At 39.2% G+C, this 18,026-nt stretch overlaps 1 non-coding gene across 1 annotated transcript; it reads right to left on the bottom strand.

Annotated features, from left to right (window-relative positions):
- Nucleotides 1-15,666: 15,666 nt before the first annotated feature.
- On the bottom strand, nt 15,667-15,774 carry LOC112760301 (small nucleolar RNA R71). Its single transcript, XR_003180749.1, has one exon. It is a non-coding gene; the product is annotated as a small nucleolar RNA R71 (small nucleolar RNA).
- Between the last annotated feature and the right edge of the window lie 2,252 nt (nt 15,775-18,026).

Below are 18,026 nucleotides of genomic sequence, written 5' to 3'. Positions count from 1 at the left end.
CTCTCTACCTCATTCTTCTATTCTTCTTTTCCTCTGACACATAAAGGAATCTCTATACTGTGACATAGAGAATTTCCATTCTCTCTTTGTTCTCTTCTTTTTCATATGAGCAGGAACAGGGATAAAGACATTCATGTTGAAGCTGATCCTGAACCTGAAAGGACTCTAAAAAGGAAGTTAAGAGAAGCTAAAGCACAACACTCCAGAGAGGACCTTACAGCAAATTTTGAAAAAGAGGCAGACATGGCAGCCGAACCTGAGAACAATAGTGGAGATGCAAGGAAGATGCTTGGTGACTTTACTGCACCAACTTTCAACTTCTATGGAAGAAGCATCTCAATTCTCACAATTAGAGCAAACAACTTTGAGCTTAAGCCTCAATTAATTTCTCTAATGCAGCAGAATTGCAAGTTTCATGGACTTCCATTGGAAGATCCTCATCACTTCTTAGCTAAATTCTTGCAAATCTGTGACACTGTTAAGACCAATGATGTTGATCCCGAGGTCTACAGACTTATGCTTTTCCCCTTTGCTGTAAGAGACAGAGCTAGGATATGGTTGGACTCACAACCTAGAGAAAGCCTGAACTCTTGGGAAAAGTTGGTCAATGCTTTCTTGGCCAAATTCTTTCCACCTCAAAAGATGAGCAAGCTTAGAGTGGATGTCCAAACCTTCAGACAGAAGGAAGGTGAATCCCTCTATAAAGCTTGGGAAAGATACAAGCAATTGATCAGAAGGTGTCCTTCTGACATGCTTTCAGAATGGAGCATCTTAGGTATATTCTATGATGGTCTATCTGAATTGTCCAAGATGTCATTGGACCACTCTGCTGGTGGATCTCTTCATCTGAAGAAAACACATGCAGAAGCCCAGGAACTCATTGAAATAGTTGCAAATAACCAGTTTATGTATACTTCTGAAAGAAATCCTGTGAATAATGGGATGACTCAGAAGAAAGGAGTTCTTAAGATTGATACTCTGAATGCCATATTTGCTCAGAATAAAATATTGACTGAGCAAATCAATATAATTTTTCAAAATTTGACTAGAATGCAAGCTGCATCCAGCAGTACTAAATAAGCCTCCTCTGAAGGAGAAGCTTATGACCCTGAGAATCCTACAATAGAAGAGATGAATTACATGGGAGAATCCCAAGGAAACACCTTAATCCTTCATGGAGAAATCATCCAAATTTCTCATGGAAGGATCAACAGAAGCCTCAACAAGGCTTCAATAATAATAATGGTGGGAGAAATAGGTTTGGCAATAGCAAGCCTTTTTCATCATCTTCTCAGCAACAGACAGAGCTCTGCTGTTCTTCATGAATTAATGAAAGTACTATTGTTTCTCTTTCAATTCACGCATGTCTCTTCTCCAAGATATACTCTCGTTCTTAATTCAGTTAAGTCAGAATGAAGGGGTAACCCGTGACAATCACCCACTATCTTCATTACTCGCTTAGCCAAGATCCGCGTGCTTGACAACCACAAGCGGTCTACATGATGTTCAACGTAGTCATTGGACGACAGCTGGAGTATAATCTCTTAGGCCTCTGGTTCGTGACTTTGACTTGCATCTCCTGACAACAGAGCAGTCGAACTCACGGAGATCAGAACCTTCGTGGTAAGGGCTAGAACAAACGAGCTTCAAACTCACGAATGTTGGGCGCAGTGACAGTGTGCAAAAAGGATAGAGAGATCTTATTCCGACAAAAGTGAGAACCGACAGATGATCAGCCATGCGATAGCTGTGCCTGGTATTTTTTCATCCGAGACGAGAGATCCGACAGATGATTAGCCGTACAGAAGCCGTGCCTGGACCATTTTCACTGAGAGGACAGATGGTAGCCATTGACAACGGTGATCCACCAACATACAGCTTGCCATGGAAGGGAGCATGCATGATTAGATGAAGACAATAGGAAAGCAGAGGTTCAGAAGCAACAAAGCATCTCTAAACGCTTATCTGAAATTCCCACAAATGAATTACATAAGTACCTTTATTTTAATTTACGTTTTATTTATCTTTTAATTATCAAAACTCATAACCAAGTGAATCCGCCTGACTAAGATTTACAGGATGACCATAGCTTGCTTCAAGCCAGCAATCTCCATGGGATCGACCTTTACTCGCGTAAGGTTTTATTACTTGGATGACCCAGTGCACTTGCTGGTTAGTTGTACCAGAGCTGTGAAAAGTGTGATCACAATTCCGCGCACCATGTAACAAATAAAATATTGGTGGGCTAATTCCAAATAACGATGAGATTCTCAAGTACATGGCAGCTACAACATGTAAGTGAGAAAGCAATATAGGCAAATAGCATGGGAAAGAAATACCAAACAAGTCAAGAAGTACCCAAAACAATGCAAGAAATATGCAACAGTTGAGTAAGAAATGTGAACACCACTGGAAGAATAGCAGATATAGAAAAGAAAATAAAAACATGCACAAAGTTAAAATACAATGAATCAAAGTATGTCAATGCAATAAATAAAAGAGAATGAAGGATAAGAAAAATGATAAGTGAACTTTTGAAAAGTGAGAGAAGAAGAATGTAAGCAAGGAAGAAGAAAGAAGAAGAAAGGAGAAAGAAAGAAGAAGAAAGGCATAAACAAGGCTCGAACGCGACGCGTGCGCATAGGTCACGCGTGCGCGTGAAAACAGAAACAGCCATGCGATGCGTGAGCGTCGTCCATGCGTACGCGTGTATGGCTCAAAATGAAAAATGACGCGTGAGCGTCGGTCACGCATACGCGTGACTACTCGTCGTGCCAGACGCACGATTCCAGCACTGTGGCATCCCAACTCCTATTTAAAGTACTGCGCCATCAAAATTTTGGCCTCGACGCGCACACATCGTCCACACCTATGCGTGGGTGGCAAAAAACGCAAATGATGCACACACGTCAGCGATGCGCACGCATGGGTTGAGTTGTGCACCTAGCATCGCACCAGCGTGGTCCTGGCACAACTCTCTGTCCAGGCCGCACACTCGTATTATCCCAGCACCGTTTTCACATGGTCCATTTTTGGGCATTGACGCGTACGCGTCGGTCACGCGCACATGTGACAACCTCTATTTTTTTATTTTAAATAAGAAACTAACAAGCTACCAGAGTAATGCCAAATATTATTAAACAAGTTAAACCATAACTTAAACTAAATAAACTTAACTATAAATAAAAATGCAACTTATTACCACTATAAATAAAAGAGAAAATAGAAAGAATTTACCATGGTGGGGTGTCTCCCACCTAACACTTTTAGTTAAAGTCCTTAAGTTGGACATTTAGTGAGCTCCTTGTCATGGTGGCTTGTGCTTGAACTCATCTTGAAACTTCCACCAACACTTGGACTTCCGATAAGCTCCAACATTCCCAAGTGAATTCACCAAGCCTTGATGAAGTTCTTCACAAGCTTTGAGCTTCCAAAGTTGATCCTCTTGTATGCTGGGATCCCAAATCTTATTTCTACACCCATCTTTAAGTTGATCATCTTTGTACCAACCGGGTGGCAAGCAATCTGAATTCTCAATGAAGTACCAAACTCTTCTCTTAGATCCAACCAAATTATCACTAGTTCAACCCTTGCATCTAGCTCTTGAAATCTCAACCTTGATGAGTCTTGATTTGCAACTCCAACCACTAAACATCCTTTTCTTATGCTTAATTCCACAAAGCCTCCTAAGTTGGCCATCTGTTTCAAGAATACCATACTCAAGTGGGACAGTAAAGCTAATAGAGATAAGTTTTACCCACTCAAATGAAGGAGTAAACGGCAACCTAGGTAGAGAAATCTCCTACGATCTTGACAAAGAATATTCAACTCCCGTCCAACCTTTTCGAAGAACTTCCACCTTCTGAAAAGATTCTTCACTTTCAAGCTCTTCTTCACCGAATTCATCCAACTCCTCTCCGTCACTCAAATCATAAGTATGAGGTTGAGAGAAATCTACCTCAATGTTGCTTTCAATGTCATGTGGAGAAGGCTCTTCTAACTCAAGGATTTCACTTGTGGATGCAGATTTATTACTAGGATGGCTTGACTCATGATCATCATCACCAAGGGAATATGCCTCTTGATCTATCCCGTCCAATTTTTCATAGGGAATATGCCTTGGAGGTTGTGCAGTAGCCTCCTCAACATTAATTTCAAGCTTCTTGGAGGAATACTCTACAACTCTAGATTCCCATGGAGATTCAGCATCTCCTAAGTCTTCAACCACTTCTTCCTCTTCAAAAAGTGCGGCTTCCTCCAATTGTTCCAATACAAAGTCACATTCCTCACTTTCCACCGGAATTCCTACTCTCTCCTTCATGCCACATTCTTCATTAGATTTTCCACATGTAGCTAAGGGAGTACTTTGAGTGTCGATGTGCAGTGAAGCTAAATTATCTACTACCTCGGTCAAGATAGTTATGAATTCTAGTGTCGTCCACTGCATCTCTCTTTGCCCTGGAAGAAGAACACCAAGGGTATCATCCATTAGAGAGTGTAGTGCATATGAGGGTGATGAATGAATTATTGATGATATAGAATTTCACTAATGAATTCCCGTTGCAAGTATAGTTTCTAAACCAACAACAATTCTTTCATACAAAAATTTGGTTGTCACAAGTAACAAATCCCTATAAAAATAAACCAAAGTATTTAAACCTCGGGTCGTTCTCCCTAGGAATTGCAATAAAGTGTTCTTGTTATTGGCTATGAAGTATCTTTGGGGTTTTTAAGATGAGAAACAAGAAAAGTAAATGGCAATGGAAATCAAATGACAAAAAGAGCTCTTGGCAAGGTTTGGTGGTCAAGGATCTTGATGAGCAGATAATTTATACGCTTTTTGGCATTATTTTTACATAGTTTTCAGTATGATTTGATTAGTTTTTAGTATATTTCTAATAGTTTTAAAATAAAAATCACATTTCTAGACTTTACTATGAGTTTGTGTGTTTTTCTATAATTTTAGGTATTTTCTGGCTGAAATTAAGGGACTTGAGCAAAAATCAGATTCAGAGGCTGAAGAAGGACTGCAGATGCTGTTGGATTCTGACCTCCCTGCACTCAAAGTGGATTTTCTGAAGCTACAGAACTCCAAATGGCGCGCTCTTAATTGCGATAGAAAGTAGACATCCACGGCTTTCCAGCAATATATAATAGCCCACACTTTGCCCGAGTTTAGACGATGCAAACTGGCGTTCAACGCCAGCTTCCTGCCCTATTCTGGAGTTAAACGCCAGAAATAGGTTGCAAAGTGGAGTTAAACGCCAGAAACAGGTTACAAACTGGCGTTCAACTCTAAGAGAAGCCTCTACACGTGTAAAGCTCAATGCTCAGCCCAAGCACACACCAAGTGGGCCCCAGAAGTGGATTTCTGCATCATTTACTCATTTCTATAAGCCCTAGTAACTAGTTTAGTATAAATAGGACTTTTAACTATTGTATTTACATCTTCGGATCTATCTTTGATCAGTTTTATGCTATCTTAGACCATTATGGGGGCTGGCCATTCGGCCATGCCTGGACCATTATCACTTATGTATTTTCAACGGTAGAGTTTCTACACACCATAGATTAAAGTGTGGAGCTCTGCTGTTCTTCATGAATTAATGCAAAGTACTATTGTTTTTCTATTCAACTCAAGCCTATTTCTTATCTAAGATATACACTTGTTCTTCAACCTGAGGAAGGTGATGATCCGTGACACTCATCATCATTCCCACCCATGAACGCATGCCTGACAACCACTTCCGTTCTACTTGCAATAGCTTAAGTGCATATCTCTTAGCCTTCTGGTTCATGATGCATGGTTGCCTCGCCTGACAACCGAGCCTTCCATTCCATGAGATCAGAGTCTTCGTGGTATAGGCTAGAATTATTGGCGGCCATTCTTGAGATCCGGAAAGTCTAAACCTTGTCTGTGGTATTCCGAGTAGGATCTGGGAAGGGATGGCTGTGACGAGCTTCAAACTCGCGAGTGCTGGGCGTAGTGACAAACGCAAAAGGATTACTGAATCATATTCCAGTATGATCGAGAACCGACAGATGAATAGCCGTGCTGTGACAGGGCATTTTGGACCATTTTCACTGAGAGGATGGGATGTAGCCATTGACGACGGTCATGCCCTACATAACGCTTGCCATGGAAAGGAGAATGAATGATTGGATGAAGACAGTAGGAAAGCAGAGGTTCAGGAGGAACGAAAGCATCTCTATACGCTTATCTGAAATTCTCACCAACGAATTACATAAGTATCTCTATCCTAGTTTATATTTTAATATCAATTCACCATAACCATTTGAATCCTCCTGACTGAGATTTACAAGGTGACCATAGCTTGCTTCAAGCCGACAATCTCCGTGGGATCGACCCTTACTCATGTAAGGTTTATTACTTGGACGACCCAGTGCACTTGCTGGTTAGTTGTGCGAAGTTGTGACAAAGTGTGATTCACGTTTGAGAGCACCAAGCCTTTGGCGCCATTGTTGATGATCACAATTTCGTGCACCAAGTTTTTGGCGCCGTTGCCGGGGATTGTTCGAGTTTGGACAACTGACGGTTCATCTTATAGCTCAGATTAGGTAATTTTATTTTAATTTTAAGCTTTTTTGTTTTTATTATTTTTAATTTTCGAAAAAAATTCAAAAAAAAAATATTTTAATTAATTTATGTTCTTCAGAATTATTAAGAAGGAATTCTAGAATTTCATGGGAAATGTTGAATCCTGGCTTGCTGTAAAGTCATATCTAAATTCTTTTGGACTGAGGCTTCTTCTTCACATGCTTGAACTATGTATGCTGAAGCTTGGCTAGCCATTGGCCATGTCTAGTGTTTTGGACCGGAGCTTCCACTGAAAGCTTGGCTGGTGATGAGCGGATAATTTATACGCTTTTTGGCATTATTTTTACATAGTTTTTAGTATGATTTAGTTTATTTTTAGTATATTTTTATTAGTTTTTAATAAAAAATTACATTTCTGGACTTTACTATGAGTTTGTGTGTTTTTCTGTGATTTCAGGTATTTTCTGGCTGAAATTGAGGGACTTGAGCAAAAATCAGATTCAGAAGTTGAAAAAGGACTGCAGATGCTGCTAGATTCTAACCTCCCTACACTCAAAGAGGATTTTCTGGAGCAACAGAACTCCAAATGGCGCGCTTTCAATTGCGTTTGAAAGTAGACATCCAGGGCTTTCCAGCAATATATAATAGTCTATATTTTGCCCGAGTTTAGACGATGCAAATTGGCGTTCAACACCAGTTCCATGTTGCATTCTGGAGTTAAACGCCAGAAACAGGTTGCAAAGTGGAGTTAAACGCCAGAAACAGGTTACAAACTGGCGTTCAACTCCAAGAGAATCCTCTACACGTGTAAAGCTCAATGCTCAGCCCAAGCACACACCAAGTGGGCCCCGAAAGTGAATTTCTGCATCATTTACTCATTTCTGTAAACCCTAGTAACTAGTTTAGTATAAATAGGACTTTTTACTATTGTATTTACATCTTCGGATCTATCTTTGATCAGTTTTATGCTATCTTAGACCTTTATAGGGGCTGGCCATTCGGCCATGCCTGGACCTTCACTTATGTATTTTCAACGGTAGAGTTTCTACACACCATAGATTAAGGTGTGGAGCTCTGCTGTTCCTCATGAATTAATGCAAAGTACTATTGTTTTTCTATTCAAATCAAGCCTATTTCTTATCTAAGATATACACTTGTTCTTCAACCTGAGGAAGGTGATGATCCGTGACACTCATTATCATTCCCACCTATGAACGCGTGCCTGACGACCACTTCCGTTCTATTTGCAATCGCTTAAGTGCATATCTCTTAGCCTTCTGGTTCATGACGCATGGTTGCCTCACCTGGCAACCGAGCCTTCCATTCCATGAGATCAGAGCCTTCGTGGTATAGGCTAGAATTATGGGTGGCCATTCTTGAGATCCGGAAAGTCTAAACCTTGTCTGTGGTATTCCGAGTAGGATCTGGGAAGGGATGGCTGTGACGGGCTTCAAACTCGCGAGTGCTGGGCATAGTGACAGACACAAAAGGATTACTGAATCCTATTCCAATATGATCGAGAACCGACAGTTGAATAGTCGTGCTGTGATAGGGCATTTTGGACCATTTTCACTGAGAGGATGGGATGTAGCCATTGACGACGGTGATGCCCTACATAACGCTTGCCATGGAAAGGAGTATGAATGATTGGTTGAAGACAGCAGGAAAGCAGAGGTTCAGGAGGAACGAAAGCATCTCTATACGCTTATCTGAAATTCTCACCAATGAATTACATAAGTATCGCTATCCTAGTTTATATTTTATTATCAATTCACCATAACCATTTGAATTCGCCTGACTGAGATTTACAAGGTGACCATAGCTTGCTTCAAGCCGACAATCTCCGTGGGATCGACCCTTACTCACGTAAGGTTTATTACTTGGACGACCCAGTGCACCTGCTGGTTAGTTGTACGAAGTTGTGACAAAGTGTGATTCACCTTTGAGAGCACCAAGCCTTTGGCGCCATTGTTGATGATAGCAATTTCGTGCACCAAGTTTTTGGCGCCGTTGCCAGGGATTGTTCGGGTTTGGACAACTGACGGTTCATCTTGTTGCTCAGATTAGGTAATTTTATTTTAATTTTAAGCTTTTTGTTTTTATTATTTTTAATTCTCGAAAAAAAATTTCAAAAAAACAATATTTTAATTAATTTATGTTCTTCAGAATTTTTAAGAAGGAATTCTAGAATTTCATGGGAAATGTTGAATCCTGGCTGGCTGTAAAGTCATGTCTAAATTCTTTTGGACTGAGGCTTCTTCTTCACATGCTTGAACTATATATGCTGAAGCTTGGCTGGCCATTGGCCATGTCTAGTGTTTTGGAACGGAGCTTTCACTGAAAGCTTGGCTGGTGATGAGCGGATAATTTATACGCTTTTTGGCATTATTTTTACATAGTTTTTAGTATGATTTAGTTAGTTTTTAGTATATTTTTATTATTTTTAATAAAAAATCACATTTCTGGACTTTACTATGAGTTTGTGTGTTTTTCTGTGATTTCAGGTATTTTCTGGCTGAAATTGAGGGACTTGAGCAAAAATCATATTCAGGGGTTGAAGAAGGACTGCAGATGCTGCTGGATTCTGACCTCCCTGCACTCAAAGTGGATTTTCTGGAGCTACAGAACTCCAAATGGTGTGCTCTCAATTGCGTTTGAAAGTAGACATCCAGGGCTTTCCAGCAATATTTAATAGTCTATACTTTGCCCGAGTTTAGATGACGCAAACTGGCATTCAACGCCAGTTCCATGTTGCATTCTGGAGTTAAGCGCCAGAAACAGGTTGCGAAGTGGAATTAAATGCCAGAAATAGGTTACAAACTGGCGTTCAACTAGCCTCTACATGTGTAAAGCTCAATGCTCAGCCCAAGCACACACCAAGTGGGCCTCGGAAGTGGATTTCTGCATCATTTACTCATTTCTGTAAACCTTAGTAACTATTGTATTTACATCTTCGGATCTATCTTTGATCAGTTTTATGCTATCTTAGACCTTTATGGGGGTTGTCCATTCGGCCATGCCTAGACCATTATCACTTATGTATTTTTAACGGTAGAGTTTCTACACACCATAGATTAAGGTGTGGAGCTCTGTTGTTCCTCATGAATTAATGCAAAGTACTATTGTTTTTCTATTCAACTCAAGCCTATTTCATATCTAATAGTCTATATTTTGCCCGAGTTTAGACGATGCAAATTGGCGTTCAACACCAGTTCCATGTTGCATTCTGGAGTTAAACGCCAGAAACAGGTTGCAAAGTGGAGTTAAACGCCAGAAACAGGTTACAAACTGGCGTTCAACTCCAAGAGAATCCTCTACACGTGTAAAGCTCAATGCTCAGCCCAAGCACACACCAAGTGGGCCCCGAAAGTGAATTTCTGCATCATTTACTCATTTCTGTAAACCCTAGTAACTAGTTTAGTATAAATAGGACTTTTTACTATTGTATTTACATCTTCGGATCTATCTTTGATCAGTTTTATGCTATCTTAGACCTTTATAGGGGCTGGCCATTCGGCCATGCCTGGACCTTCACTTATGTATTTTCAACGGTAGAGTTTCTACACACCATAGATTAAGGTGTGGAGCTCTGCTGTTCCTCATGAATTAATGCAAAGTACTATTGTTTTTCTATTCAAATCAAGCCTATTTCTTATCTAAGATATACACTTGTTCTTCAACCTGAGGAAGGTGATGATCCGTGACACTCATTATCATTCCCACCTATGAACGCGTGCCTGACGACCACTTCCGTTCTATTTGCAATCGCTTAAGTGCATATCTCTTAGCCTTCTGGTTCATGACGCATGGTTGCCTCACCTGGCAACCGAGCCTTCCATTCCATGAGATCAGAGCCTTCGTGGTATAGGCTAGAATTATGGGTGGCCATTCTTGAGATCCGGAAAGTCTAAACCTTGTCTGTGGTATTCCGAGTAGGATCTGGGAAGGGATGGCTGTGACGGGCTTCAAACTCGCGAGTGCTGGGCATAGTGACAGACACAAAAGGATTACTGAATCCTATTCCAATATGATCGAGAACCGACAGTTGAATAGTCGTGCTGTGATAGGGCATTTTGGACCATTTTCACTGAGAGGATGGGATGTAGCCATTGACGACGGTGATGCCCTACATAACGCTTGCCATGGAAAGGAGTATGAATGATTGGTTGAAGACAGCAGGAAAGCAGAGGTTCAGGAGGAACGAAAGCATCTCTATACGCTTATCTGAAATTCTCACCAATGAATTACATAAGTATCGCTATCCTAGTTTATATTTTATTATCAATTCACCATAACCATTTGAATTCGCCTGACTGAGATTTACAAGGTGACCATAGCTTGCTTCAAGCCGACAATCTCCGTGGGATCGACCCTTACTCACGTAAGGTTTATTACTTGGACGACCCAGTGCACCTGCTGGTTAGTTGTACGAAGTTGTGACAAAGTGTGATTCACCTTTGAGAGCACCAAGCCTTTGGCGCCATTGTTGATGATAGCAATTTCGTGCACCAAGTTTTTGGCGCCGTTGCCAGGGATTGTTCGGGTTTGGACAACTGACGGTTCATCTTGTTGCTCAGATTAGGTAATTTTATTTTAATTTTAAGCTTTTTGTTTTTATTATTTTTAATTCTCGAAAAAAAATTTCAAAAAAACAATATTTTAATTAATTTATGTTCTTCAGAATTTTTAAGAAGGAATTCTAGAATTTCATGGGAAATGTTGAATCCTGGCTGGCTGTAAAGTCATGTCTAAATTCTTTTGGACTGAGGCTTCTTCTTCACATGCTTGAACTATATATGCTGAAGCTTGGCTGGCCATTGGCCATGTCTAGTGTTTTGGAACGGAGCTTTCACTGAAAGCTTGGCTGGTGATGAGCGGATAATTTATACGCTTTTTGGCATTATTTTTACATAGTTTTTAGTATGATTTAGTTAGTTTTTAGTATATTTTTATTATTTTTAATAAAAAATCACATTTCTGGACTTTACTATGAGTTTGTGTGTTTTTCTGTGATTTCAGGTATTTTCTGGCTGAAATTGAGGGACTTGAGCAAAAATCATATTCAGGGGTTGAAGAAGGACTGCAGATGCTGCTGGATTCTGACCTCCCTGCACTCAAAGTGGATTTTCTGGAGCTACAGAACTCCAAATGGTGTGCTCTCAATTGCGTTTGAAAGTAGACATCCAGGGCTTTCCAGCAATATTTAATAGTCTATACTTTGCCCGAGTTTAGATGACGCAAACTGGCATTCAACGCCAGTTCCATGTTGCATTCTGGAGTTAAGCGCCAGAAACAGGTTGCGAAGTGGAATTAAATGCCAGAAATAGGTTACAAACTGGCGTTCAACTAGCCTCTACATGTGTAAAGCTCAATGCTCAGCCCAAGCACACACCAAGTGGGCCTCGGAAGTGGATTTCTGCATCATTTACTCATTTCTGTAAACCTTAGTAACTATTGTATTTACATCTTCGGATCTATCTTTGATCAGTTTTATGCTATCTTAGACCTTTATGGGGGTTGTCCATTCGGCCATGCCTAGACCATTATCACTTATGTATTTTTAACGGTAGAGTTTCTACACACCATAGATTAAGGTGTGGAGCTCTGTTGTTCCTCATGAATTAATGCAAAGTACTATTGTTTTTCTATTCAACTCAAGCCTATTTCATATCTAATAGTCTATATTTTGCCCGAGTTTAGACGATGCAAATTGGCGTTCAACACCAGTTCCATGTTGCATTCTGGAGTTAAACGCCAGAAACAGGTTGCAAAGTGGAGTTAAACGCCAGAAACAGGTTACAAACTGGCGTTCAACTCCAAGAGAATCCTCTACACGTGTAAAGCTCAATGCTCAGCCCAAGCACACACCAAGTGGGCCCCGGAAGTGAATTTCTGCATCATTTACTCATTTCTGTAAACCCTAGTAACTAGTTTAGTATAAATAGGACTTTTTACTATTGTATTTACATCTTCGGATCTATCTTTGATCAGTTTTATGCTATCTTAGACCTTTATAGGGGCTGGCCATTCGGCCATGCCTGGACCTTCACTTATGTATTTTCAACGGTAGAGTTTCTACACACCATAGATTAAGGTGTGGAGCTCTGCTGTTCCTCATGAATTAATGCAAAGTACTATTGTTTTTCTATTCAACTCAAGCCTAATTCTTCTCTAAGATATTCATTCGCACACAAGAACATGATGAATGTGATGATTATGTGACGCTCATCACTATTCTCACCTATGAACGCGTGCTTGACAAACACTTCCGTTCTACATGAAAACAAGCTTGAATGCATATCTTTTAGCCTCCTGATTCACGATCAGAGTCTTCGTGGTATAGGCTAGAATTATTGGCAGCCATTCTTGAGATCTGGAAAGTCTAAACCTTGTCTGTGGTATTCCGAGTAGGATCTGGGAAGGGATAGCTGTGACGAGCTTCAAACTCGCGAGTGCTGGGCGTAGTGACAGACGCAAAAGGATTACTGAATCCTATTCCAGCAGGATCGAGAACCGACAGATGATTAGCCGTGCGGTGACAGCGCATTTTGGACCATTTTCACTGAGAGGACGGGAAGTAGCCATTAACAACGGTGATGCCCAACATACAGCTTGCCATGGAAAGGAGTAGGAATGTGTGGATGAAGACAGCAGGAAAGCAGAGGTTCAGAAGGAACAAAAGCATCTCCATACGCTTATCTAAAATTCTCACCAATGAATTACATAAGTATCTCTATCTTTATTTTATGTTTTAATTATATTTTAATTATCAAATCTCCATAACCAACTGAATCTACCTGACTAAGATTTACAAGGTGACCATAGCTTGCTTCAAGCTAACAATCTCCGTGGGATCGACCCTTACTCACATAAGGTTTATTATTTGGACGACCCAGTGCACTTGCTGGTTAGTTGTGCGAAGTTGTGACAAAGAATTAAGATTATGAACATGCGTATAAAGTTTTTGACGCCGTTACCAAGGAATGAACGATCACGATTTCTGCGCACCAAGTTTTTGGTGCCGTTGCCGGACATTGTTCGAGTTTAGACAACTGACGGTTCATCTTGTTGCTCAGATTAGGTAATTTTATTTTAATTTTAAGCTTTTTATTTCTTATTTTCAAAAAATACAAAAAAAAATTTCTTCTTTTTCGTTATTCCCAAAATAATTTTCGAAAAATACCAAAAAAAAAATTTAATAAAATCATAAAAACAAAAAATATTTTATGTTTCTTGTTTGAGTCTAGTGTCAAATTTTAAGTTTGGTGTCAAATGCATGTTTTAACTTTTCCCTAAAAATTTTCGAAAACTCATGCATGGTGTTCTTCATGATCTTCAAGTTGTTCTTGGTAAGTCTTCTTGTTTGATCTTTAAAATTTCTTGTTTTGTGTCTTTTCTTGTTTTCCATATGCATCTTTGAATTATTAGTGTCTAAAGTTTAAAAATTTCTAGGTTTGGTGTCTTGCATGTTTTTCTTTTCTTAAAAATTTTCAAAAATAAGTCTTGATGTTCATCTTGATCTTCAAAGTGTTCTTAGTGTTCATCTTGATATTCAAAGTGTTCTTGCATGCATTAGTTGTTTTGATTCATAATTTTTATGTTTTGTGTCAATTTTGTGTTTTTCTCTTTCATCATTAAAAATTTAAAAATAAAAAAATATCTTTCCCTTTTTCTTCTCATAAATTTCAAAATTTTGGTTTGATTTAGTCAAAAAGTGTTTAAATTTAATTGTTTTTTATAAGTCAAATCAAATTTTCAATTTAAAAATTCTATCATTTTCAAATATTTTTCAAAAATCAAATCTTTTTCAATTTTTCTTTCATAATTTCGAAATTTTCAAAATTTATTTTCAAAATCTTTTTCTTACTTCTATTTCATATTTTCGAAATTAATGCTAACCATTAATGTGATTGATTCAAAAATTTTTAAGTTTGTTAATTGCCTAGTAAGAAAGGTTCAATCTTTAAACTCTAGAATCATATCTTTTTAGTTTCTTGTTAGTCAAGTAATCAACTTTGATTTCAAAAATCAAATCTTTTTAAATTTCTTTTTCAAATCTTTTTCAAAATAAGTTTCAATCACATCTTTTTCAAAATTAATTTCAAAATCTTTTCTAACTACTTATCTTTTCAAAATTTGATTTTCAAATATTTTTCAATTAACCACTTAACTTTTTGATTGATTCTTATCTTTTTCAAAACTACCTAACTAACTCTCTCTTTCTAATTTTCGAAAATTCCTTCCCTCTTTTTCAAAATTCAATTTTAATTAACTAATTGTTTTAAATTTCAATTTAAATTAGTTTCATTTTTCTTTCTACTTTTTTAATCTTAACATTAATTTTAAATTAAAAACAAAAATATCTTTTATTTTTATTTTTATTTTTATTTTTGAAATTCATTCTCTCATCTCCTTCTAATTATTTATTTATCTACTAAGACTTCTCTTCTTCTTAAAAATTTGAACCCTCTCCCTCTTTCTGTGTTCGAATTTCTTTTCTTCTTCTACTCACATAAAGGAATCTCTATACTGTGACATAGAGGATTCCTCTTCTTTTATATTTTCTTCTTTTTCATATGAACAGGAACAAGGATAAGAACATTCTTGTTGAAGCTGATCCTGAACCTGAAAGGACTCTGAAGAGGAAGCAAAGGGAAGCCAAAGCACAACTCTCTGGAGAAAATCTGACATAAATTTTCGAAAAAGAAGGAGACATGGCCGAACCCAACAACAATGCAAGGAAGATGCTTGGTGACTTTACTGCACCAAATTCTAATTTACATGGAAGAAGCATCTCAATCCCTGCCATTGGAGCAAACAATTTTGAGCTGAAACCTCAATTAGTTTCTCTGATGCAACAGAACTGCAAGTTTTATGGACTTCCATTAGAAGATCCTTTTCAGTTCTTAACAGAATTCTTGCAAATCTGTGATACTGTTAAGACCAATGGGGTTGATCTCGAGGTCTACAGGCTTATGCTTTTCCCATTTGCTGTAAGAGACAAAGCTAGGATATGGTTGGACTCTCAACCTAAAGACAGCCTAAACTCTTGGGATAAGCTTGTCACGGCTTTCTTAGCCAAGTTCTTTCCTCCTCAAAAGCTTAGTAAGCTTAGAGTGGATGTTCAAACCTTCAGACAGAAAGAAGGTGAGTCCCTCTATGAAGCTTGGGAGAGATACAAGGAACTGACCAAAAAGTGTCCTTCTGACATGCTTTCAGAATGGACCATCCTGGATATATTCTATGATGGTCTGTCTGAATTATCTAAAATGTCATTGGACCATTCTGCAGGTGGATCCATTCACCTAATGAAAACGCCTGCAGAAGCTCAAGAACTCATTTACATGGTTACAAATAACCAGTTCATGTACACTTCTGAAAGGAATCCTGTGAGTAATGGGACGCCTATGAGGAAGGGAGTTCTTGAAATTGATACTCTGAATGCCATATTGGCTCAGAACAAAATATTAACTCAGCAAGTCAACATGATCTCTCAGAGTCTGAATGGATTGAAGGAATCATCCAACACTACTATAGAGGCATCTTCTGAAGAAGAAGCTTATGATCCTGAGAACCCTGCAATAGCAGAGGTGAATTACATGGGTGAACCCTATGAAAACACCTATAATCCCTCATGGAGAAATCATCTAAATTTCTCATGGAAGGATCAACAAAAGCCTCAACAAGGCTTTAATAATGGTGGAAAAAATAGATTTAGCAATAGCAAGCCTTTTCCATCATCCACTCAGCAACAGACAGAGAATTCTTAGCAAAATCCATCTAGCTTACCAAATATAGTCTCTGATCTATCTAAGGCCACTTTAAGTTTCATGAATGAAACAAGGTCCTCCATTAGAAATTTGGAGGCACAAGTGGGCCAGCTGAGTAAAAGGGTCACTGAAACCCCTCCTAGTACTCTCCCAAGCAATACAGAAGAAAATCCAAAAAGAGAGTGCAAGGCCATAGCCTTACATGGTGTGGCCAAACCCAAAGAGGAGGAGGAGGACGTGAATCCTAGTGAGGAAGACCTCATGGGACGCTCAGTGACCAATAAGGAGTTTCCCTCCGAGGAACCAAAGGAATCTAAGGCTCATCTAGAGACCATAGAGATTCCATTGAACCTCCTTCTCCCCTTCATGAGCTCTGATGAGTATTCATCGTCTGAAGAGGATGAAGACATTACTGAAGAGCAAGTTGCTAAGTACCTTGGTGCAATCATGAAGCTGAATGCCAAATTATTTGGTAATGAGACTTGGGAAGATGAACCTCCCTTGCTCACCAATGAACTAAATGCATTGGATAGACAGAAATTACCTCAAAAGAAACAGGATCCTGGTAAATTCCTAATTCCCTGTAACATAGGCACCATGACCTTTGAGAAGGCTCTGTGTGACCTAGGGTCAGGAATAAACTTAATGCCACTCTCTGTAATGGAGAAACTTGGGATCTTTGAGGTGCAAGCTGCCAGAATCTCTTTAGAGATGGCAGACAACTCAAGAAAATAGGCTTATGGATAAGTAGAGGACGTGCTAGTAAAGGTTGAAGGCCTTTACATCCCTGCTGATTTCATAATCCTTGACACTGGAAAGGATGAGGATGAATCCATCATCCTTGGAAGACCCTTCCTAGCCATAGCAAGAGCTGTGATTGATGTGGACAGAGGAGAATTGATCCTTCAACTGAATGAGGACAACCTTGGGTTTAAAACTCAAGGATCTTCTTCTGTAGCCATGGAGAGGAAGCATGAAAAGCTTCTCTCATTGTAGAGTCAACTAAAGCCCCCACAGTCAAACTTTAAGTTTGGTGTTGGGAGGCCACAACCAAACTCTAAGTTTGGTGTTGAACCCCCACATTCAAACTCTAAGTTTGGTGTTGGGAGGTTCCAACAATGCTCTGAACATCTGTGAGGCTCCATAAGAGCTCACTGTCAAGCTATTGACATTAAAGAAGCGCTTGTGGGAGGCAACCCAATGTTATTTAATCATATCTATTTTATTTTCTTTTTTATTAGGTTGATGATCATGTGGAGTCACAAAAACTACTGAAAAATTAAAAACAGAATGAAAAATAGCATTAAAAATAGCACACCCTGGAGGAGAGCAATCTGGCGTTTAAACACCAGAAACAAGCATCTGTCTGGCGTTTAACGCCAGAAACAAGCACCAAGCTGGCGTTTAACGCCAAAAACAAGCATCTGCGTGGCGTTAAACACCAGGATTGCACAGCATGGGCATTTTACACGCCTAATTGGAGCAGGGATGTTAAGTCCTTGACCCCACTTGATATGTGGACCCCACAGGATCTCCTCAAGATCTGTGGACCCACAGGATCCCCTCAGGATCTGTAGACCCCACAAGATCCCCACATCTTCTTCTCTCCTCTTCACACCTTTTCATAACTCTCTTCCCCAAATACCCTTCACCAATCACCTCAATTACTCTTTCCCATCATGTCTTCACCACTCACA

Source organism: Arachis hypogaea, chromosome 16 (assembly GCF_003086295.3).
Source record: "Arachis hypogaea cultivar Tifrunner chromosome 16, arahy.Tifrunner.gnm2.J5K5, whole genome shotgun sequence".
In the NCBI taxonomy this organism is placed as follows: Eukaryota; Viridiplantae; Streptophyta; class Magnoliopsida; order Fabales; family Fabaceae; genus Arachis; species Arachis hypogaea.
The sequence above is the reverse complement of the archived record's forward strand: the minus strand, read 5'-3'. Positions and strand labels throughout refer to the sequence as shown.